The following is a 23380-nucleotide window of genomic DNA, read 5'->3' as shown; positions in this document are numbered from 1 at the left end:
ATAGAAGACATTTGTGTATTATTTGCAGTTGGGACATGTGAAATGAGGGCCAAATACATCCATGACTTACTTTGTACAGTATGAATATTTCTTTCTTCACATTCACAAATTGTTGGAGGAAATGTCTGCTTGCCTGATGTTACCTGTAGTGGCTTTCATATTGTGAATGATACAAAATAAGAAATCAAAATATAAAACCATATGAAATAAATATCTAGAAGTGAACGAATTAAATGTCTACTCAGCCTACAAATAGGTTCAATTCCTAAAGATAAAAATAGCACTCATAGGAGAATTCTGCTGAATATCACCTATCAGGAAGTTTGGTACTAACAATAAAAAGATAGCTTTCAAAGCAACAAGAAGGATGTAATAATTGTTTATCTTTGAAATGCATAACAATTACTTAATTCGATATTAAAATATAGTGATGAATGTGACAGAATAACTTAGTTATAAGACACTTCTAATTTGATGTTTATGTTAATAGGAAAAAGTATATTAAATTATATTCAAAAGATTTTCTTCTGAGTTTCCTGTTGGATATAATTTAATACCACAAGAGATTGGTTTACACAGTGTCAGTAGTATTTGCATATACATTACAGAGGCTTTTCTCCCAATAGGAAGTATCAAAAAAGGTGATGTATCACCTTGGTCAAAACTACAGAGTCTGTTTAGACCAGCATGGCCACCTGGCTTCTGAAGAGTCTGAGAACTTGGTAGCTGTTCTGTTTGTGAGGATGGATCTCTTAGCATTCTCATTCTGGTGCCTAGTTTATGGCATTCAGTCCATGGTGCGAGGCTAAATGAAGAGTCTGTTGAAGTTAGGTGCCTCAGCAGCCCTAATCATGGCAGAAGTTTGAAGATTCCTGTAGAGTCTCTTGTGTTGAGTCTATAGTGGAGGGTTATGCAGCTGGAGTATATGGTTATTGTATTTTGTGAAATGTATGAATAACTACATATATAACTAATATATTACTAAATGCATAATACATGATATAAGATCAGCAGAGGGCATCAGCAGCTGCAGCAATAGATACAATGTTCAGAAAAGGAAGGTAGGTTGGTAACATTGCATGTTTCTGAGACCTCTTTGTATTTTGGCTCAACATCTATGAGCAGCAGGTCTTTCCCTTACTTAATCTTCCGTAAGTGACCTTCGAGATCCATCCAGACATGGTACTGCTAGATGAGTCCAGATCCCATCTACAGGTGAGGTTAGCTGTCAGTATCAGGAACAAAGGGACACAGCAACCAGGCCATGATCCTTCTCCGTGTGATAAGCTGTGATAAGTGGAGACTTCAGGAAGTGCTCTTGATAGAGTAGTCTCTGAACCAGTATCATGTCAGTACTCACAGGCATTCTTTGTTGGAACAGTTTCAGACCACAGGTCTCGATGTTTAGTCATGTGGGTGGAAAAGGCCAAGGGAGCTGGCTCTGAACCAAAGATTTCACTACAGTCGGGACAGGAACATACTTGTGTGAATTTTCAGGGGAGCCTTGAATTGCTTTAGTACCTAAAAGATGAAGGAATGCCTTCTAAGGCTTGTTTCTCCATATTTTCCCCTCTAAAGTGTCTAGTTTTCATTCATATTTGGCCAACTTTGGAGCTTTTCAGTATCAGTACTTACAACTACAGTTAAAATAGTCACATGGATAAGGGCATCACTGGGAGGAGAGGCCCTTGGTCCTGTGAAGACTCAATGCCCCAGCGCAGGGGACTGCCAGGGTGCGGAGGTGGGAGTGGGTGGGTGGGTAGGGGAGCACCCTCACAGAAGCAGGGGAAGGAAGATGGGATAGGGGTTTGTGGATGGGAGACTGAGAAAGGGATAACATTTGAAACGTAAATAAATAAAATGTCCAATAAAAAGATTGTACTTAAAAAATAGACATTAAAGCAGGAAGGCTAAAGAGCAAGGGTCATGTAGACGGCACTCCTGCCTGGTTTGCATTAAGTTTTCGCAGTGAGCCCGAGGAGAGGTGGCAAGAAGGGAGCTAAGAAGAAAGTGGTTGATCCATTTTCTAAGAAAGACTGGTATGCTGTGACTGCTCCAGTAATGTTCAATATTAGGAAAAACTTTAGTCACAAGGACTCAAGGAATCAAAATTGCATCTGGTGACCTGAAGGGTTGTGTGTTTGAAGTGAGCCTTGCCGATCTACAGAATGATGAAGTTGCCTTTAGAAAATTCAAGCTAAGTACTGAGAATGTTCAGGGGGAAAAATGTCTGACTAATTCCCAGGGCATGGATCTTGGTCGGGACAAAATGTGCGCCATGGTCAAAAAGTGCCAGACCACAACTGAAGCTCATGCTGATGTCAAGACGACCGATGGGTGTTTGCTCCAACTTTTCTGTGTTGGTGTCACTAAAATATGCAACAACCAGATTAGAAAGACGTCATAGGCACAGCACCAGCAGGTCCGCCGGATCCAGAAGAAAATGGTGGAAATGATGACCAGAGAAGTGCAGACAAATGACTTGAAGGAAGCAGTTATTAAACTGATTGCAGACAGCATTGGGAAAGGCATAGAGAAGGCTTGACAGTCCATATATCCTCTCCATGATGTCTTTATTACAGAAGTAATAATGGTGAAGAAACCCAGCTTTGAGTTGGGAAAGCTCATGGAGCTCCATGGTGAAGGCGTAGTTCTGGCAACACAACTGGTGACAAGGCAGGAACTAAAGTTGAACTAATTGATGGACGTGAACCACCAGTCCAAGGAGCTGCCGAAAATCCAGATTTTTAATAGTGACAAATAAAAAGTCCTATTTGTGAAAAAAAATAGTCACACTGAGCAGAGCACTTGTAATTTGACACATACTTGCATGAAGCCACTATAAGTTTCATTAACATTTTTTTTCTGTAATGGATTCACACTTTTTATTCTTCATCCTGCTCACTACTACCCTCTTGAGCAGTACTCCTAATGATGATTAATTTTTTGATCTTTCCAAAGAATCAGTATTTTCATTGGTCTTTTTTTATTTTTGGTCTGTTTTATAGCTTCTAGGTCGAACTTTCTTGACGTCTCCGTATTCTGTGATTCAAGTCTGTGGTGTCATCAGCAAATCCTGGGGGACAACCAAGATAATACTTTGGTGACTTTGGGAACTTATTAGCCAATCACTCCAGAATAAGTGACTCATTTCTGGCCTGGGGCTTTTATTCGTTAGCCTCTGTGTTTAGTGGGAACATTGTTATAGTTATCTGCAAGTTAATTCGTTTCTAAGAACTTGTGTGTTTTCTAGCATCCAGGACTTCACCGATTTCTCTGAGATTACTTAGTCCATTAATTTTAATTATGTTTCCATTTTTCCATAAGAGTTGTGATGCTGTTACTTAGATGCACTGGGAGTTCACTGAACACACTTAGTTCCTCTGCTGTGTGCTCTCTGTGGATGATCACGTGATGTCCACAGTGTGAACCCTATTAGCCTCTGCATTTTAAAAATGTCTCACTCGTTGTTTGTTTGATGCTTGTTCACCTTACTATTGTGTTACTTGACTTCTGAGGAGATTGTAGTTTTTGTTTATTACTCTTCTTCCATTCTTTGTCACTTCTGTTTCCAAAATAAAATTTTCTTTTTGTATTTGCTTCTGTAACACTACACTGTTCTTCTCAAGTATGTAGAGTCCTTTGGGCCTGCATACTTATTTAAGGAAATAGGAACACAAAGGCTGGCAGTAAATGCTATGCACTTGGGGAACACTAGTTAGATGTAACTGATAGACTTTGGGCTACCATGTTTGCCCAGAGAGCTTGTCACTAGGCAGAGTCACGATGTGCCACTTAGCACCAAGACCCAAAGTATCTTTCTGTCTTTTTAGGGGTTTTGCTTAGTTTTGTTGTGGCTTGAAAGTATCCTGTAGGCCCATCTGAACATGTCATCTCCTACTGGGAACGTGTTTCTCATTGCCACCCTGACTGTTGGCACCTGGCTTGCTCTCGGGCTGTCGTGCCTTCCCCACCACAATGGTTGTAACCCTTGGAATGGTAAGATTAAACTGTACCTTCCTTGACTTGGTCAAGCAACAAAAAAAGTTCCTAATAACATTTGTTTAAGTATTACAGCTATGTAATTCATTAGCTGGTTCATCTGAGAGAAATGGTTGTCTATTGATAATTCTGTTAAGGGTAGAGTATATTTTCAGTTGACTTTCTTGTCTTAGACCTACTTTAAATTGAGTGTTTTCCAAATTATTGATTTATTGAGTTTGAGTTGCCAGAGTTCTGTTTATAAGATAGGTTTCCTTCTTGGATGAAGTCTCTGTTCTCTTCCTTCCCACATCAATCCTTCTTCTCTCACAAAGTAAACTCATTGATGACTGCCTTGCTTTTTTATTAATGATATCTACTTCTGTATGGACCGTTTAATATGCAATGGGCTGTGTTTGATATTAGCAAGGTGCTTTGTTTCTCTCAATGGCTTCATATCTTGCTAAAATGGTTGAAAACAAATCAGATAAAAAGGCATTTCAACTATTTGCGAGTGCATATGTCCAAATGAATGTAATAGCTTATGGTAGCCACCTTTGTGTCAGTCTCTTTGTACCCAAGAGCTGCGGATGCCATTTAGAGGGTGCTGCATCTCTTATCAGGTGTTAGTTATTATTAAGTTATCTAGCAAGAGAAATTGTACACATACTTTCTGTGTTTTCTGAAGTGGCTACATTTTCCAGACTCTTGAAAAACTATTTGGGGGAGGAGAAGCATCAAGTTCCAAGTATTTTAATTTGGGGTAAGCAGAGTTGGTATAAAACATAAAATATTTTATGTCTGACCTCCAGTAAGGACTTCCACCATAGCCCCAAGTCTTGGGAACTCTCCAGAGTGGGGAGGAGCAGAGAAACTGCAAAATTACATCTTTTGTCCTAAGTTTTTAGCCAGAGGAGAGTAGAGAGGACTATGGAAGGGGGGCCAAGGAGGGGCAATGGAGTAGACTGATACATGTTGGATGCCAGCTTCAGCCTAAGCCCTTACGTCCCAGAAATGACAGGAGCAGAGTTTATCTTGATTTGCAGCTCTCCCATATGGGAATCTCCTTTGTACTCTGACAGATGGCTTCTCAGCCTCTTCCTAAATAGTTTAAATATTTTCAGTGATAGGAAACTCATTCCTCTGTAAATTGTCTTTCCCATTTCAGCAGAATTAAGCTAGAATTAGGTTAGAATTGGGCTGTAAATGGTATTCATTAACTTTGGTTATTGAAGCCTGACTATTTAGATCATCTTTTTAAAAGTTTTCTCGGTCATTTTAGGCTAAAAAGGAGCAGTTCCTTCTGTCATTATTTAAACCTTTGCCATTCTAAGTAACTTCCTGGTGGTTCCTAAATTTCATTGTTTCTTAACAAAACAAAACAGAAAAGCACCATCTCCAGTTAAATAATTAAAGTATAACATACATATTAAAGTGTGTAGCTCATAAGTGTGTATGAATCTCTGTATTTCATAAACTACTCACAAATGAGGTCGTGACCCTGAATAAGAATGCGGATGTCATGGACAGCAAACAACCCTATTTATGCCCCTTCAGTCATAGCTGTCCCACTTCCCAGGAGTCACAGCTCACGCTCTGCCGAGATTGCCATTCCACACAGTCGCTCTCACACTACTACAGTTATAAATACAGTAGTCCTTTCCACATTCTCGAACCCCATGCTTTGTTTGGAAGAATCACCATGTTACTGAATGCAGGTGTGGTGCGCATGATTTCATTTGTTGAGGGTTTTTATTTTCCTTTTGATGGTGAAGAGAAAAACGGAATCTTAAGGTAAATCCATTTTTTTCTTTGTGGCTAGAACATTTCCTATCCCACTGAAGGCACATTTGCTGTCTCAGATCACTGATCTGTGCTCCTTTCGTGCCATATGCACCATTGGGATGTATATCTACCTGAGATGGTTCAGGAAATATATGGTGTGAAACAGGAATCATGACAAACCAAGAGGCTGAACATCTCTGCAGGATGTCAGACAGGTATAGCTATGTGAAATTGGATTTTGAAACAGAAAGTCTAGGTAGAAGTTGAAACTTAAGTTTCTCGTGTCCACATTCTACTTAACCCTGTGTGTTCACATGCTCAGTTGTGGCCATAGGCCGAGGAGATCATTCTGGTTAAAGCCAGCAGCTTTGATTATGTTGTCCCAAACTCGACTTGGTACTTGGTGCTTCCTCGGTATTCTACAGTGCAATGCTATTGAATTGACTGTGTTATACCTTCTAATAATCCGGATATTATTTTATGTAGTATATTCTGTGATTATAGCCATTGTTTCTATTACATTATGCTACACTGCAACTAAAGTGTCGTTTCAAGTAAGAATTATATCAGACCCTATATAAATGATTAAAAAGCCATGTTCTTTTGTTATGGTCCAGTGGAATTAATTAGAAAGCTAGAATTTGCATTTGTCCCTAGCTGTGCACGCAGTACCAGAAAGTTTGATCAGCAAGTGACTGACAGTCAGGACTGGGCACTCTAGACTTATCCCTCTCAGCATCCCTGTTCACAGAAGCTTAGATTCTTCTCAGAGTAAGTCACCTCCAGAGTAGATTTGTTTTACCTCTGTGTAAAAGACTATCCAAAGGGTAATGTGCTGTATGTCCACATGTCATACTTGAGCCATGTCTACTCTGAGAGAAGAAAAGATTTATGTAGAGCGGCATTCATAGACAAATCTAAAAGGAAACAACCAGCAAACTCCAGCCGAAGTATTCACTGATTCCAACTGCAATTACACTTTCCTTCAAGGGGCTCTTTGGTGTGCTAAAGGCATGATGTGAACTGTGGATCTCTGTCCTCTCCTGTCATATCTGTTGCTAGGCCAGTCCTTTGTATTTCCACTGAACATACAGTTCTTTGCTTTGTGTGTTACTCACGTCCAGTGTAGATCCTGGGGTTATGCTCTTCCTTATGACACCTGTGGGCCACCCCAGGATGCTGCTCAGTTTCTCCTCAGCAGCAGTGCCGCCACGCGGGTCTTTGTTATGTGTTTTACACTCCCATCCTGTGAACAATTTTTCCCCTCTGACCCACTGGTGAGAATGCTAGACTAGAGTGTGGAGACTTGCTGGAGTTAAGCCATGTTGTTTGTTAACCAAAGGATCTAAAATGTAATATCCAATCACTTTTGGTAATGTATGTGCATTTTAAAATTGTCTACAAAATTGGAATCATTGGAGACAATGAATTCAAACACACATTAACATCGAGTATATATTCAAAACTCTCTTGGTTGTACTTCATGATTGCATCATTGCCAATTGTGTATAAAACGAGGCCCCAGTAGTCTTCGTCTTGCAGGCTACTCCTGTTACTTCCTCAGGAAATCTTTCAGGTCTGAAACTTGTTTTTCAGGTGCAAGCGTTCATTTATTCCTCAAGCACTACCAATAGTGTTTTTATAAGGCATGCGACCAAGTCATAATGTGTGCTTTAAGCAATGAAGTAATGAGAGTTGTTGACTATCAGTAGGAAACTTGGATGCTATACAGTTGATTTTGGGGTATGAGGAAAAAAAAAACCAAAAAGCTACAGCTCACTACATCTCAAAGGGAAAACTTAAAAATCTATGAATAATAAACAGAGGAAATATTTTTAAAAGGCAGGGTGTCAAATACTTATGACATCAGTTTAATATATATGATCTGCACTTATATATAGCACATTACCAACCATTGAAGAGACCTTGGCCACTGAATGAGGGTGATAGTTTTGAAAGACTGAGTGGTATTGAAGCAGTTGCTGAAGTAGAGTGGGCACAGATATTCTTTCCTTCCACTGGGTATACAGAACTTTCCCCCACCTGTTTAATTTTCCTTAAACAAACATATTATCTGATATAAGTAATCCAAAGTAAATGTTCTCTTCCCACACATGAATGAAACCCCGTCTTACCACCCCTTCACTTAGTCCTGGAGATTCTGATGTAGCTTGGGCTCTTATATCATAGCATGTCACTCTTGGAACCACTTCAGTGAGTGCCCAGAATTCTATTCAAACATCTAACCAGCTTCTGTTTAAGGCTGCTTTCTCCCTTGACAGAAGACGTTTATTTCCACATGCAAGAATAGTGTAATACAGACGAGAATCCCTGTGCTGGTGAAGCTTTCTATGAGAAATCAGCTGCTGTCTTAAAGTCGTTGTTAGGTACCCAAAATGGCAAACCTAAAAAATGTTTCATCAAGTCTTGTACCATGGCCCTCATGAAAATTCTTTGCTACTGTATTTGTTTCCTGATAATTAGATACAGACTTATGCTATGCTATGGATAACAGGCCTTGCAGTTATATCTCAGATTCATGGTACTTTGAGAAGACTTTAGGGGAAGCCTCTGTTCTGTGTTTTAGGTGTTGGGTGACAGTGATGATGACAGCCACTTAGTGACCTATAGGATGCCTTAAACAATTCATCGTGATGTGCACAGTGGGGCTTCTCTATTTACTGAATGCTCAGCAAATATTAGATAGTAAGATACGCTAGATTATTATATGAAATAGTAACTTCCACAAGAAAAATTAGATGAAGTTTTGAAATGTTGTTACTTTTAGTTTATAGCGGATGAAGTTGAAGCTCAAAACATGTGCTGGAGCTTTCCGTCCATCCTGTCTGGAGCCTTCTGTCCATCCTGACTTTCCTCTATGTAAAATTGGAGTGCTAGGATTTTAATCTTATTGTCTAATTACTTGACATTATTAAAATTTTGAGCTTCTGTGATGTACATTTGTCTAAATGTTGAATATAACTGATTTACATATTTAAAATGTTTCCTTATATAACAAATTGTCCTTGAACACACATGTCATGTGTTTATGTCTTCTCATGGCTCTGACCTAAAATTTCATTTGATTGAAAAAGATTCCAAAGTCAAATTGGATGAGAACATGATCTTGACTCTGAAACAGATAAAGCTACACTGGATGAAAGTGAAGGAATGAAAGACATGTTAGGAAACACTCATGGTTTTAGACTCTCTTATTTGTTAATCACTAATTTTTGCTCATTGCAATCTAATTATAAATTAAGTAGTGTTTACATTAAAAAATTATCTGTATATAACTTAGGAAAGTGGCTCTGTTAGTAGGACTAAATGGCAGCCTACAGAGTGGGAAAAGAGGTTTACTAACTTCACATCGAATAAGACAGCTAATTTCTAAAATATATAAAGAACTTGAGAAACTAGACATCAGCCAAATAATCCAAATTAAAAAATGGGGTTCAAGTCTAAACAGAGATTCTCAACAGAGGGCTCTCAATGGCCTAGAATCACGTAAAGAAGTGTCCAACATTCCTAGTTATCAAGGAGATGAGAGTCCATCTTCCGCATGTCAGAACTGCTAAGATCAAACACACAAGTGACAGCTCATGCAGGCAAGCATGTGGAGGAAGGGGAACATTCATCTATTGCTGGTATGAATGTCAACTTACACAGCCACTTTGGAAATCAATATGGTGGTTTCTCAGAAAATTGGAAATTGTTCTACGTTAAAACCAGCTATATCATCCCTGGGCTTCACCATAGGACAAGGACACCTGCTTAACTATGTACATAGCAGCTTTATTCACAGAAGCCAGAAACTAGAAACAACCCAGATGTCCTTCAACCAAAGAATGGAAACTGGAACATTTACACAGTGGAGTATTACTCAGCTGTTTTAAAAAATAACCATGAAATTTGAAGCCAAATGAATGGAACTCGAAAAAAATCATCCTGTGTGAGATGACTCAACCCCAAAAAGACAAACATAGTATGTACTCACTTAGAAGTGGATATTAGCTGTAAGTTTGTTCATGCTACAATCCCACAGACAGAGATGCTCAAGGGAAACACATAAACTTCCCTGGAAACGGGAACTAGACTAGATACCATGGGTTGACTGGGGTAGGTTAGGATGGAGACAGGAGGGATTAGGTGGGGGAAGGAAAGAGTACTGGGAGAGACACTAGAATTAGGGGGCATCTCTGGAATGTGTTATTTTTCCAAAATATTGATATTTTATTGTAGTTATCCTATACACAAAGTTTGTCTTTCCATTTGTTGAAAAAGTGTTTTATATCAATCAATGAAATTTTATAGTTCTCTTCATGCATCTAAAATTTAAACATTTAAAAAAAGACACCATATTACAGATACCCAGGTCCCCAACATTTTATAGGCTCTGCTATAAGAAGTGAAATTCACATGTCTGTGTTTATGTGCATGAGTTTGTGTCAGTGTGTGGATGTACTCTGTTAAAAGAGAATATCCAAGATCACATTATTAATGATATATGAGCTTATAAAAAACCTACCCTTAGGTAATTAAAGACAGGAAAGTTGGAATATATTTTAATAAATATTAAATCCCAATCAGTAGATTCCACTCTGCCTTTGATTAATCAGTTACTGGATCAAAGACACATCAACCATTATATTTATAATAAGCCTTTATTGGCACTATGCTGGGGAGATATGTGCCTTCTATGTTGTATTAATATTTCCTATCAATAACCCAAGTTATGACCTACTATGTTTCATCTGGGCTTCTGTTAACTACAATTGGACAGCCCTCATGGCCATGGTTTCTTGACCCTTAACCAGTGGTGTTTTCCAGGAGCCCAAGACCCCACCTATCTCTCTTCTGCTTAGCAGTTGATTGTAGCTATCTTTATGCACCAATCAGGGATAACTTGGGGGTCAAGGTTTCATTGCATCACTTGGGTATATTATGTCATTTGGGCACATGCGGACTCTCACATCTCTGGAGGCAACCAGGCCTTGGTGGATAATATTTAGCATTACAATTCAAGCAAAAGATCAAACATCAACAGGGTTGAGGTAGAAACTTGAGTCATCTGGGAAGCTTCCAGTAATCTAAGAGGATGACCCTACCTAAGACTCTTAGTGAGGGGGATATGGAACCGATCTCTTGAAACAGGCAAGACTTTTAGTGGAGGGATTGGGACAACAACCCTATAAAATTAATTATTTTTATATAAGTGTAACCAGATGATTAATCTGTTATCTGTACTTTTCTTTCTTTGCTAGTCTCCAATAACCACATAGAGAAACTAAAATTTATTTCAAGTTGCACCTAGGTAGCTAAGCAGTTAAATGATCTATCTTAACCTCTGTGCTACTCTGGCTACCTCCTAGCCCTATCCCATGACATTCAAATATTGTTATTGTCTTTCTGGACCCTCCCTCCCTCATGCCAATCTGAATCTCTGCCCTCTCCTCCTCCTGGCTGACTAAAGCTTCTACCCTATTCTCTCTTTTGCCCAGCCATTGGATGATCAAATGACTACAGAAAAATAATGTTCACTTAATAAGCAAACATGAAAAGAAAATTTTCTATTGTCCTTAGATTTAGGGATTATGAAACCTGGATTTTTCTTGTTAAAGCCATTATCCTCAGACTAATCACAATTATTTTCTTCAGGTGTTTGCCTGAGCAGGCCTAAAGGGATGGTTTAGTGGTTAAGAGCACCACTTCTCCAGAAGAGCTGGATTCAGTTCCCATCATTCACTAGCTAGCTCAAAAGTGTAATTCCAGTTCCAGGGAGTCAAGTGTTTGCATCTGGCCTCTTCAAGCATAGACGTTCACTGTGCTGCACAGATATGTATGCAGGTAAACATGGACACCCACTAAGACAGGGCGAAGAGCAGGAGAAGGAGAGAGAGGTTGGTCTAAGTAAGTAATGGTTAAGGTGAAGGCAAAAGTGGCGGTGGCAGTGGCAGTGGCGAAGGTGATGATGACAAAACTTCATAGTTGAAAAAACAGAATTTTCTGGGAAGGAAATAACATTTAGTTATCAAAAATGTGAGGAACCAAAAGTGTTTATAGAAAATTATAAAGTTGGAGGGCAAAGAATGCAAACTAGTGAACCACTGACCAAGGATACACCACACCCAGTACCGGTTTGGCCAGCTGGCTCTAAAAGAATTGGATGTGCCCTTAACTTAATATACGACCTCAAGGAACCTTGGGAAATAGTTTAGTGTCCCACTCTCTTGTCACATTTTGACTTATGGCACCAAGTCATGCCAGTTGAAACTGAAGATGTCACTTATGAAATCCCAGAGCAGGAATTGATTTACCTACCTTCCAAAGTACAGCCTTGGTACAGGCCGAAGAAAAGCCTTCTTTTAAGCAGTCTCTAGATAGAAGCATGAATGAATATGGTGCCTGGGCAAGTGGCTCACAGTCAGTTTCATCAGACACATAAAAAGATGCATGACTTAGAGGCACAGTTAACTCATTAGGGTCAGAATTCCAAAGCAAAGACCAGTGTGTGTCGAGGTGAATGCAGGGACAGTCGTTGAACACTAAAGCATGGTGAAGGCACATCACATTAATTCAGAGACAACGCTTGAACATTGAAACATTGACGGTGTGCACATCATATTGCACATTGCAAAGGTAGGCGCTCTTGCTGTTCATGACCTTGGCTCAAACACTTGCCCTACAGATCTGTTTAATAATGGAAGGAAACTTCTATCATTAGAATGATGAGAGGGAGGATGAAGCAGAGAATTTAGAACTGACTAAACATTGTCGAGTTAAAAAAAAAATGGAACTGAGTTCATTTTACGTTGGCATAATCATGTGTTTTGCCACCAGTGAAAAAGGCTCCCAGGTAAGTTACAGAGAACGTCTTGAAGATAGTTTTCATACCACAGGTCTGTAAAATGCCTACCTCAACTAAAAGAGAAATGGCCGCCATTGTACTTGAGGTCGCACTGGGACAGTTCCCGCATACTTTGGAGAGCAGGGGTGCGAGGCTTTCTGTGGAGAGCATGCCTCCATGCTGATGTGGTTTTCTCCCAGGCATTTCCCTTCCAACCAGAAGCAAGCTATGAATGTCTGCAACTTCATTTTCCCAAAGCAAAAGCAGCCTACTGGGAGGAGAAGGGAAAATGCCAGAAATGATTTTTCCTAAAGTGTTTTTTGCAATAATCATTTTTCCTTAAACATAAAAGAAATTACACCCATACATCTTGCTCTGACTACAGACTGGAAAACTGAAAGCGTAGAGTATACAGCCAAGAGGAAATGGTGGTGACGTGCTCCCTCCGACTTCACTGCATCTTTTCAAAGAAAAGGAACAGAAACAGATGACAGGAGTGTGTTTTCGAAAATGAGTTTGTAGCTTGTTGTATTTTATGTGACTTTAGCCCTAAAAGAAGACATGTATTTGAAAACAAAATAGTTTGTATGTCATTTAGTTAGTAATATTATTACGCCAGTCTCCTCTTTTTGCTTTAGATCTATTTCTTAGGAACTAATGTGTGAAACATCAGAGTCCCTGGCCCAGATTCACCTGGTTTTGATTATCATTTTAGCAATGCTTTAAATTGGCTGTTAAATGTATTTATTTACATGGTGTGCTTGTGGGTGTGCATGTGTGTGTGTGTGCGTGTGTGGGTGTGCATGCGTGCATATCCATGCATGCACATGTAGTGGTCAGAGATGTACAGTGTGGATTCTCCTCTATCATTGTCTACTTTGTTTTGTATTTCTTATTGAACCAGGAGTTTATTGACTTTGCTAGACTGGCTGCCCAGCAGGACACCCAAGACTTTCTGTCTGTGACCCTCAGATCTGAGCTTATCAATGTATGCATCTTTACCCATTCTCATTTTTTTTATGTGTACAATCAGAGACTCATGATTACACAGCCAGCATTTTACCCTCTGAGACCTCTCTCCAGCACACCTGACTTTCATATTACCAGGAGGGTCTTGCCCTCTATGAGGACTCAGTGAGGTCTCAGCTATTCTTGCAAGTATGTCAATGAGTGAATGAGTGAGCGAGCTAGCGAGCGAGCGAGTGAATGCATGTATGGGTTAGGCAACAATAAATCCTAGTAACAGCTGTAAATGTTACTAGTGGGAGTCCTACTCTTCAGTCTCATTGCCTCACTCTGTGACTAATGGCATCTCATAAATAACTCCAGAAACATTCTCCATCCAAGATGAGTAGTCACCACTGCAGTGATAAACATCAATAACTCACACTGATGCAGAAGTCCAATATTTCTAGAAATTGAACTAAAAATCTTATTAAAATACTAATTTAGAAGGCCTTTTCCATTTTTACCTAATTGATTATTGTGCCTCTGGGTCTCAGCTTGCTTTTTCTATGCAACAATATATCAATTAGCATGTTATTTGTTCAAATAAATCTGCCCCGGTCTTTTTAAAGGCTGCATAATATTTACTCATACAAAAGCAATAACTTTTTAATCCACAAATTACTAATGAAAAATTCTCTTTTACTTCCACTGTTACAAAATTTAAAATAGTGTTTACTATGTGTGTTTTCCACTTGAGTGAGATTTATGTGACATGAGATTCTTGCGGATTTTCCACTTAATTTATGATAATTCTTGAATGGTTTTGAAAAGGACTGTTTGGAGTTCCGGGACTTGGTAAATAGAAGGCATGGAGTGAAGAACAGAAGGGAATAAAGTCCGGGTAGGTTTTACAGGAAAGTAATGGAACATAAAAGCCTCTTATAAATGTCATTTCCACCTGTCTTCTATTGTGTCTTTGGAAATCAGTTTAGATTTTACTTTCCTAGCAACAATGTTAAAAATAGCATATTAATTATTTTGTGGAGTATCCTTATGATATCCTAAATTATCAATCACACTAGAAGTGATTTTATCATTCATATAGGCAATAAAAAGACCATCAAAGATCTGTCTTGTTATTTAATGTATTATTTCTGCAGGAAAATGTCTAGATATTTAGCATTGTTTAAAGGAAGAAGGGGCAGGGATTGGGTTATGTTTATAGTCTCAGAACTAAGGAAGTTGAGGCAAAAGAACCACAACTTTGAGGTCAGTCATGGCTATTTAGCGAGACCCTGTAAAGCTGCATCAAAACCTACTCAATTAGAAACTTATAAATACATATAAAAGTGATTTAAATGAAGTTATCATATAATGAGGGAGACAGTGTTCCAACTAGTCATCATTTGTTACCAATTAAAACCACCAATAGGGGGAATCGGTTACGTCTTTTTGAGTTGCTGACCAAAGTGTTCCCATAGGACCCCAAAATTCCAGACTATGTTCAGTGTTACTAGTTACCTCCCATAACCTGCTGGTAAGACCCAGTTTCTGATGACACTGTATTCTCATGGCACAGGACATGGAGAAATAGAGGTGGATTCCAGCAGGAAACTTCCCCACTGCTGGCCAGTGTTCATAGTGCTGGAGGGTCCTAAGCACACCTCTAAAGTGGGAAGTTAATCATCATTTTACTCAGCTACAAATCCTGGAAGTTACCACAACAACCTGCCTACAAGATATAGTCCTCAGTCCTCTGGTGGGAGGAGGGCAAGTGAGATCAAGGTAATTTGATAAAGCCTCAAGACAGCATATTGTGTTATATTTACCTAAAATTATTACACATGTTATCTCCCCCACCCCGTGTGTGTGTGTGTGTGTGTGTGTGTGTGTGTGTGTGTGTGTTTGCATGTGTGCAAAATAAATTAAGGTTAGAAAAATATGCTCTTTAGGGCAACAGTGACACAAATGTTGTAGGATTAATCAATGACTTTTGGATTGGATTCGAGGCCTGCTGCATGAGATGGAACCCAATATACTGCTGTTGATTAAGGCAAAAACCTGAGAGTAGCACGTGGGCCTTAGGGGAAAGCTTACTACTATTATTCTGCTAAGAAGGTACAGTCCACTGCATCACTTGACCCTCATCTGAGAAGTTTCTTCTCATGTCTTAACACAGAGACACAATGTAGATAATGTGCACAACGTTTGAGACTTTGGAGCACCTAAGTAGGATGTCTTTATCAAACCTTCGCTCAAGACTCAGAGGTCACTGTGGAATTGGAGGACAAGTCGTGAGAGCCAGAGATGACAGACAGGGCTGTAAGGACACATCAGTGCACACTGTAGCCGATGTCCATAGGAACTACAGACTGCGGTAACGTGCAAAGATCTGCACAGTGCAAACCAGACAAAATCCCAGCTCAGAGAAAGGGAAATGGACACAAAGTCCCACCCCTATCCAAAAATTATTTGCAACTGAGAGCTGCTGTGAGAGGGAAAATCAATTTAATGGGGAAAAACACACTGAATAAATCAATCATACTTCAGGGCAGGACTTATGCCCAGGTGTTGCTAGTTGGCCATGACAAAAGAGGCACCATGATTGGTTTTTGTTTTTGTTTTTGTTTTTTTTTCTTTTCTCTTTAACTGCATTAATTTTCCATCCCGATTGCTGCCTTCTCCAGGTCCCCCCTCAAAGAGTCCCTCCTATCTCCTCCCCTTCTTCTCTGAGAGGGTGAGGGCCTCTGGGTATACCTCCACCCTGGACCATCAAGTCTCTGCAGGGTTAGGCACATCCTAACCACTGTGGCCAGACAAGGCAGCCCAGTTTGGGGAAAGGATTCCACAGACAGGTAACAGCTTTAGGGATAGTCCAGGCTTCAGTTGTTGGTGGGCCCACATGGAGATTGAGCCACACATCTGCTACATATGTGCAGGGGGCCTTGGTCTAGTCCATGTATGCTCTGGTTGGTGGTTCAGTTTCTGAGAGCCCCCAAGGGTCCAGGTTAGTCAACTCTGTTGGTCTTCCTGTGGAGTTGCCAACCCTTTCAGGACTTTCAATCCTTTCCCAGGACATGCGTGGCATGTTATGGATATTAGCCATGAAGACACCATAACCATGATTCACTCCATAGACCCAAAGAAGCTAAGCAAGAAGGAAGACTCAAGCAAGGATCTCACTTAGAAGGGAGGAATAAAATAGCCATAGGAGGCAGAGGGAGGGAGGGAATTGGGTGGGAGAGAGGAAGAGGAGGAGAATAGGGGGTAGGATCAGGTACATGTAGGGAGACAGAGAAGTTGGGGCCAGAGGGCCAGGAGAATGAGTAGAACTCTGCAGCTGGCTGGGGTACTGAGGTGGGGAGCATCTCTAGGAGGTGCCAGAGACCTGGGATGGGGAACCCTCATAGGAGTCTATGGGGTGACTTTAGCTGAGACTCATAGCAGTGGAATATGGAACCTTAAGAAGTCACCTCCTATAGCCAGACAGGACCCCAAGTTGAGGGATAAGGATACCAACTCACAAAACTTTCAACCCAAAATGTGTGCTGTCTAAAAGAAATTCAGGAACAGAGATGGAGCAGAGACTGAAGAAATGGCCACCACTAACTGGCCCAACTTGGACCCATTCCACGGGCAAGCACCAGTCCCTGACACTATTAATGAAATTCTGTTACGCTTGCAGACAGGAGTCTACCATAACGGTCCCCTGAGAGGTTCCAAGCAGTTGACTGAAACAGATTCAGATACTTAGAGTTAACCATTGGATGGAGCTCAGGGACTCCTATTAGAAAAACAAGGGGAAGTTGGGTGAGTAAAGCTGAGTGAGCTCTTGGAGGAGCTTGGTGAAGGGAAAGAATATGATCAAAACATACTCTATGGAGATATATATATATTAACAGAGGGGAAGTAGGAGATGAAAAGAAAAGGGTTTTTAGCACCCAAACAAGAACAAATCAAAAACAGAAAGTGAGAAAAATGGAGAATGGGGGGTGTGGGAAAGGAGGGAGGGGCATTTTCCACCTGTGGAAAGGAAGGGTTGCAAGGGCAAACATGTGGGATAAGAATTGCTGTCCGACGACTGGTTTTATAATTGAAACTGCAAACAAGACTGGGAGATGTGTCCCGGTGAGGTGAGGTAGGAAGGAGAAACCATGGTAATGAGTCTCTAATGATGGGCCAGCTTGGAAATTACACCAGAGCCCCACGGTAAAACAATATGAACATTCTGTGAAAAAGGTTGCTTTCATTTTGGGTCCAACATAAACAATTCATAATCAGATTTTTAATTGTTTTCATATAAGTTAATATATTAAGCTATTTTCATTCAAGATATCTTATCTTAATTCTACAGTAATTCATGGATGTCAAACAAATAATTTGGAAATACATTACAAACTTCTGGTCATACACTTATTTTTTCATTTCGCTCTCTCGTTTTTATACCTGTCTCTTGTTTGCTCAGACACTAGAAAGCACATTCATGAACGAACACCTGAAATCCAAGCAAAGAAGTTGCATGTTTATATCTATACTATTCATATGTCATACCGATCAGTGTGACCAGCGAATACATGCTTCTAGCATTACCAGAGAGCGACTGTCACACAGGCTGAAAGCAGGAGGGCTCACTAACATATGAGTGCACCTCGCATGGATCTCCTCACTTAATTTATTGATGCTAAAGCGACAGGAGTCTGATGTTGCTCACAGGGCAAGGGAACTAACAGAAAGTTCTGCTCATGGAAAACTCTCTTCTACAAGTTAGAAAAACATGCTGGCTCCATTCTGCACATACATTCCACATGAAGGCTGCTTGCTACTGTTTCCCGAATTACTCACTGGTTTGATGAATGGCAGTTGCAATAGTGTTTTTATTGCAATGTATAGATGTTGATATTTTCCATAATTTTCTTGGAGTAAGTAGAGGACTTTCATGTTGAAAAAATTCATTTTGGATGTAGTAAGAAAAAAAAACCCTTAGATTTCTACTTTTGAGAGTTCTATATGCAACTTACATTTTATTCCTACTTTTTAGAGTTAGTTTGTTTAAGGAACCTGTCTCCCTTAGCATTGGTAGAGAACAGATGTTAACAACTGGATGGAACTGGGAGGTTTAATGAGAAAAATAGTTAAAGACAGCAGTGTTGCAGAGGGCGAGCAGTGGGTTAGAACGGAGAACAGTGAACCTCACGGTGTGTTGTGTGTGCAAAGAGATGAAGAAATCAGACGAAATGGAGAAAGTGTCGTGTGAAACACTTCATACGGGCCGAGGGCTGCCCACACTTAAATATGATTTAATTGTGTATTTAGGCAATCTTAGTTTCCAAGACTGTACCTAGGACCCAGACTAAAGCACTGAGTATGGATTATCCCCCTCGAAAAATTTCCAAGGACTTTAATATACATATGCCTGATATTTGAATTCTGTGCTGTATTCCCAGTCATAAGTTTTTAAAAAATAATTCACATCATGTTAAAAATGTTACGTTTTCAAGTAGGACATTAGGACATTAGCCTTGTGCGTTTTTATACAAGCAAATTAACATACAATGTAAATAAGTTTCACAGCATCAAAGGGATTTTATTAGCTGTTATTTCGCTGATTAAAGGATCCTGATGATGATATTACAATGCTCATGCGAATATGTTTAAGATCTGGACATTATGCTAAGAGAAAGACACTCTATAGGAGGTGGAGAGCTGTCCTCGTGAAGATAACGGAGGTTTGGTTTCTGTAACTCACTGAAGAGGAAAGAGCTTTTGAGCTCTGTGAGTTCCGGAGGGCTTGTTTAACCTGATGAGTTTTAAACAATCGAGTGTGACAAGTGCAAATGCCATTTTCCTTAGTTTTCCTATCGTCCAGTGCAAAAATGGACTACGCAGTGATGTTTTACACAACATAGTTATTAGTGTTTGCACCTTTTCCCCATTTTTAAAATTATTAATTTATTTTTATTGGATATTTTATGTATTTACATTTCAAATGTTATCCCCTTCCCCCCCATCATCCCCCACACTTCTATGAAGATGCTCGCACTCCCACCCACCCACTCCCACCTCAACACCCTGGCATTCCCCTACGCTGGGGAAACGAGCCTTCACAGGACCAAGGGCCTCCCCTCCCATTGATGCCAGACAATGCCATCCTCTGCTACATATGAGGCTGGAGCCATGGGTCCCTCCATGTGTACTCTTGCAATGGTAGTTTAGTCCCTGTGAGCTCTTTGGGGTCTCGTTGGTTAATATTGTTGTTCTTACTATGCGGTTGCAAACTCCTTCAGCTTCTTCAATCCTTTCTCTAACTCCTCCATTGGGGTCCCTGTATTCAGTCCGATGGTTAGCTGCAACTGTCCTCATCTGTATCAGTAAAGCTCTGGCAGAGCCTCTCAGGGGACACCCATATCTGTCCCCTGTCAGCAGGCACTTCTTGGCATCAGCAATAGTGACTGGGTTTGGTGGCTGCATATGGGATGGATCCCCAGGTGGGGCAGTCTCTGGATGGCCTTTTCTTCAGTCCCCGCTCTACTCTTTGTGCCTGGATTTCCTCCCTTGAGTATTTTACTCTCCCTTCTGAGAAGGACTAAAGCGTCCACACTTTGGTCTTCCTTCTTCTTCAGCTTCATATGACCTGTGAATTGCTTCTTGGGTATTCTAAACTTTTGGGCTAATATCAATTTATCAGTGAGGGGATATCATGTGTGTTCTTTTGTGATTGGGTTACATCACTCAGGATGATATTTTCTAGTTCCACCCATTTGCCTATGAATTTCATAAAGTCGTTGTTTTTGATAGCTGAGTAATATTCCATTGTGTAGATGTACCACATTTTCTGTATCTATTCCTCTGTTGAAGGTCATCTGGGTTCTTTCCAGCTTCTGGCTATTATAAATAAGGCTGCTATGAACATAGTGGAGCACGTGTTATTGTTATATGTTGGGGCATCTTTCCAGTATATGCTCAAGAGAGGTATAGCTGGTCCTCAGGTAGTGCAATGTCCAAGTTTCTGAGGAACCTCCAGACTGATTTCCAGAATGGTTGTACCAGCTTGCAATCCCACTAACAACAGAGGAGTGTTCCTCTTTCTCCACATCCTTGTCAGCAGCTTGTCACCCGAGTTCTTGATCTTAGCCATTCTGACTGGTGTGAGGTGGACTCTCAGGTTGTTTTGATTTAAATTTCCCTGATGACTTTTGACACTTACAGAACTACCTTATTTTCTCCCTTCCTTGATTCCTTGATCCATTCTTCCCTCCCTCCCTCTCTTTCCATCCCTCCTTCCCTCTCTCCCTATCTTTGCATCTACCCTGCCCTCCCTTCCTCCCACCCTCCCTCCCTCTGTCTACCAAAGGCTTAGGATTACAGGATTACTCACCAGCCTACAATTTCCTTTTTACTTGTATCTATGTTTTTCTTAGTTTTCCATTGATAAATGGCCCACCTATAAATTTGAACTTTTATATACCACATTGTATTAGTTTCTGAGCTCATGTTCCTAATGGAATTTATAAGGGGAAACAATCATTTACCCAAGTAGTCCATGAACAACTCTCAAAATGATAGAAGGAAATGAAGACTAAATCTTACTGTGTTTGGGAAAAAATAATTGTGCTTTAATAGTTCTGTCCTTCTGCATGGAAATCATATGTGGGCACTGTTTTACCTGTAGAAAATTTCTCAGGATGCTTTAAATGACTAAATAATGTCCATTAGGGTCTACAACCTGCTGAGGAAGTTTATATACTTATCCTTGTACTTTGAGGTGGTTTTATTAGTGATGCTTTTCCAATTCCTCTGTTTCTTCTGTTTTGTTTTCCTAATTATATTCACAAGTTTTTAAATTTAATATAGGACCTAATAGAAATAAATGGCCCCAAGGAAGAGAAGAGGGAATTATTTTATTAATTACTTTCCCTGATGCTATTACCAAATACCTGCCAGGAACTCTCAGAGGAACGAATCCTTGTGTTTGCTCGTGGTTTCAGGGGGTTCGGTTTGTACAGCAGGGAGGGCTGGCAGAGCAGCACCTTTCACATGGTGGAAGGCCAGGAGTCGGACATATGGGGGGGCATGTCCGTTTTCCTGACTTTCCCCAGGGAAAGTTTCTGTCTGCATTCAGAGGTGTCTCCTGCTTTAGCTAATCACCTCTGCAAACATCCTCAAGGATCCCCCAGCACTGTGGCTCCTCGTCACTAGGCCGTCTTAAATGCAGCCGAGTTGACCGTGCAGATTAGCCGTCGGCCTGCCTTGGCTCACGTTGCATATTTCTGGAGTCAATGTCAATGTCAGTGCTTTCCTTATTCATTCAGGGACCTTCCAGATAAGATTCATTCAGGGACCTTCCAGATAAGATTCATAGGAAATGAAAAGGTTGGAGCTGGAGAGCGGGCTCGGAGGCTAAGAGCACTGACTACTTTCCAGAGAACGTAGATTCAAATTCCAGCATTCATGCGGAAGCTCACGGCCTTCTGTAAATCTAGTTCCATGGGAGTCTCCTGTCTTGTCACGGACAGACATGCTAGCAAAACACCTCCACACATAAAAAGTTAAAAACATAATCTCAAAAGAAAAGAGTTAACTGAAACAAAAGTGCTATGTAAATTACTCATTGTGTAGAAATAACCACATTTACTTTCTCCTCCCTGTTTATGTGCCCCTCTTATGATACTCATGTACTAGGAATTTCTGCTTACAACTGGTCTTGTAGTTTTCTTAGGCGGAGTACCTAAAAATGGTTGTACAGCACGCATGTTGGTTTCGAAAGTAGGTTTCAGGTTTTAATCAAACTGGACCAATAGCTAAAGAATCTGTTGGGATCTCAAATGCAAACCTGTGGTTCCTCTTCACTGGTAATAAGACAGGCTTTTCATACCCAGATCACTATCTCCGAGTTTGTTATTAGCCCAGAAACATGCTGTCAGGGGGGTTTCATCAGCCATGTTCCGGGTGGCCTGGAACCGTGCTGCGGTTTACAGCTGGGGGATGGGCGCATCACGCTGTATTCTCACTAAGATGTCCCATCAAGCAAATGCCAGTCAATGGGTCCCCAGCCTCCTTCAGAGCACACTGTAAATCTTTGTAACTTCGTGGCCATGGTGGAATGGTAAGCAGCAGGGCCATGTGACTCAACTCCCTGGAGAGAGTCACGTGATTCCTGTCAGGCACGTCTGCCCTCATTCATCAGACTGAAGCTTTCATCTCCTTTTAAAGTCATGGCCTTTCAAGCAAGGGTGAAATTACACCTGTCAGTAATGAATGTCCCCAGTGCTCTCTGTCATTCCATCATTCCACAAAAAGAAATTAAAAGGAACTAGATAGTCTGTTCCATATGCAGTTAGCCAGTGTTTGCCCCTCCTCTACAGCACTTTTCAATACCTTCTGTCTCTAAAACTGTGCAGACTTTTAAACTATTCAGTAAGTGTGAGGACATATGGGCATGATGGGAAAGTTAGCCTCCATGTGAGGGGCCCATTATATTTAATAACTGCATAAGACTTACTTGACAAAAGACTTAACACTGTACACAACCTCCAACGGAAATCTCCAGTGCCCTTTAGCATACTTGTTCTGTTTATTTTTTCTGTGTTACACTCTGATAACTTCATGGTTGCCCAGAACACCATACACCTGTGCAGCCACTGTTTTATTTACATAGAGAACAAAGTTAATCTTTTATCAAACCCAGACCACACCTGGGTCAGGACATTAGCAGGAAGCTGAGTTCAAGTCAAAATTACTCCTTTTTTGGACTGGTACTTGAGCACCATTGAGCAAATTCTCTTTGAATGATTTGAGGACTCGCCATGGTGAGCCCCCAAA

General features: G+C 40.5%; 1 protein-coding gene and 1 pseudogene across 2 annotated transcripts in view; both read left to right on the top strand.

Annotated features, from left to right (window-relative positions):
* Cfap299 (cilia and flagella associated protein 299) overlaps positions 1 to 23380 on the top strand; it is a 485668-nt gene that overhangs the window by 199401 nt on the left and 262887 nt on the right. The window lies entirely within an intron of this gene.
* On the top strand, positions 1708 to 22861 carry Rps3a-ps3 (ribosomal protein S3a, pseudogene 3; annotated as a pseudogene).

Source organism: Rattus norvegicus, chromosome 14, assembly GCF_036323735.1.
Source record: "Rattus norvegicus strain BN/NHsdMcwi chromosome 14, GRCr8, whole genome shotgun sequence".
Classification (NCBI taxonomy): domain Eukaryota; kingdom Metazoa; phylum Chordata; class Mammalia; order Rodentia; family Muridae; genus Rattus; species Rattus norvegicus.
The sequence above is the reverse complement of the archived record's forward strand: the minus strand, read 5'-3'. Positions and strand labels throughout refer to the sequence as shown.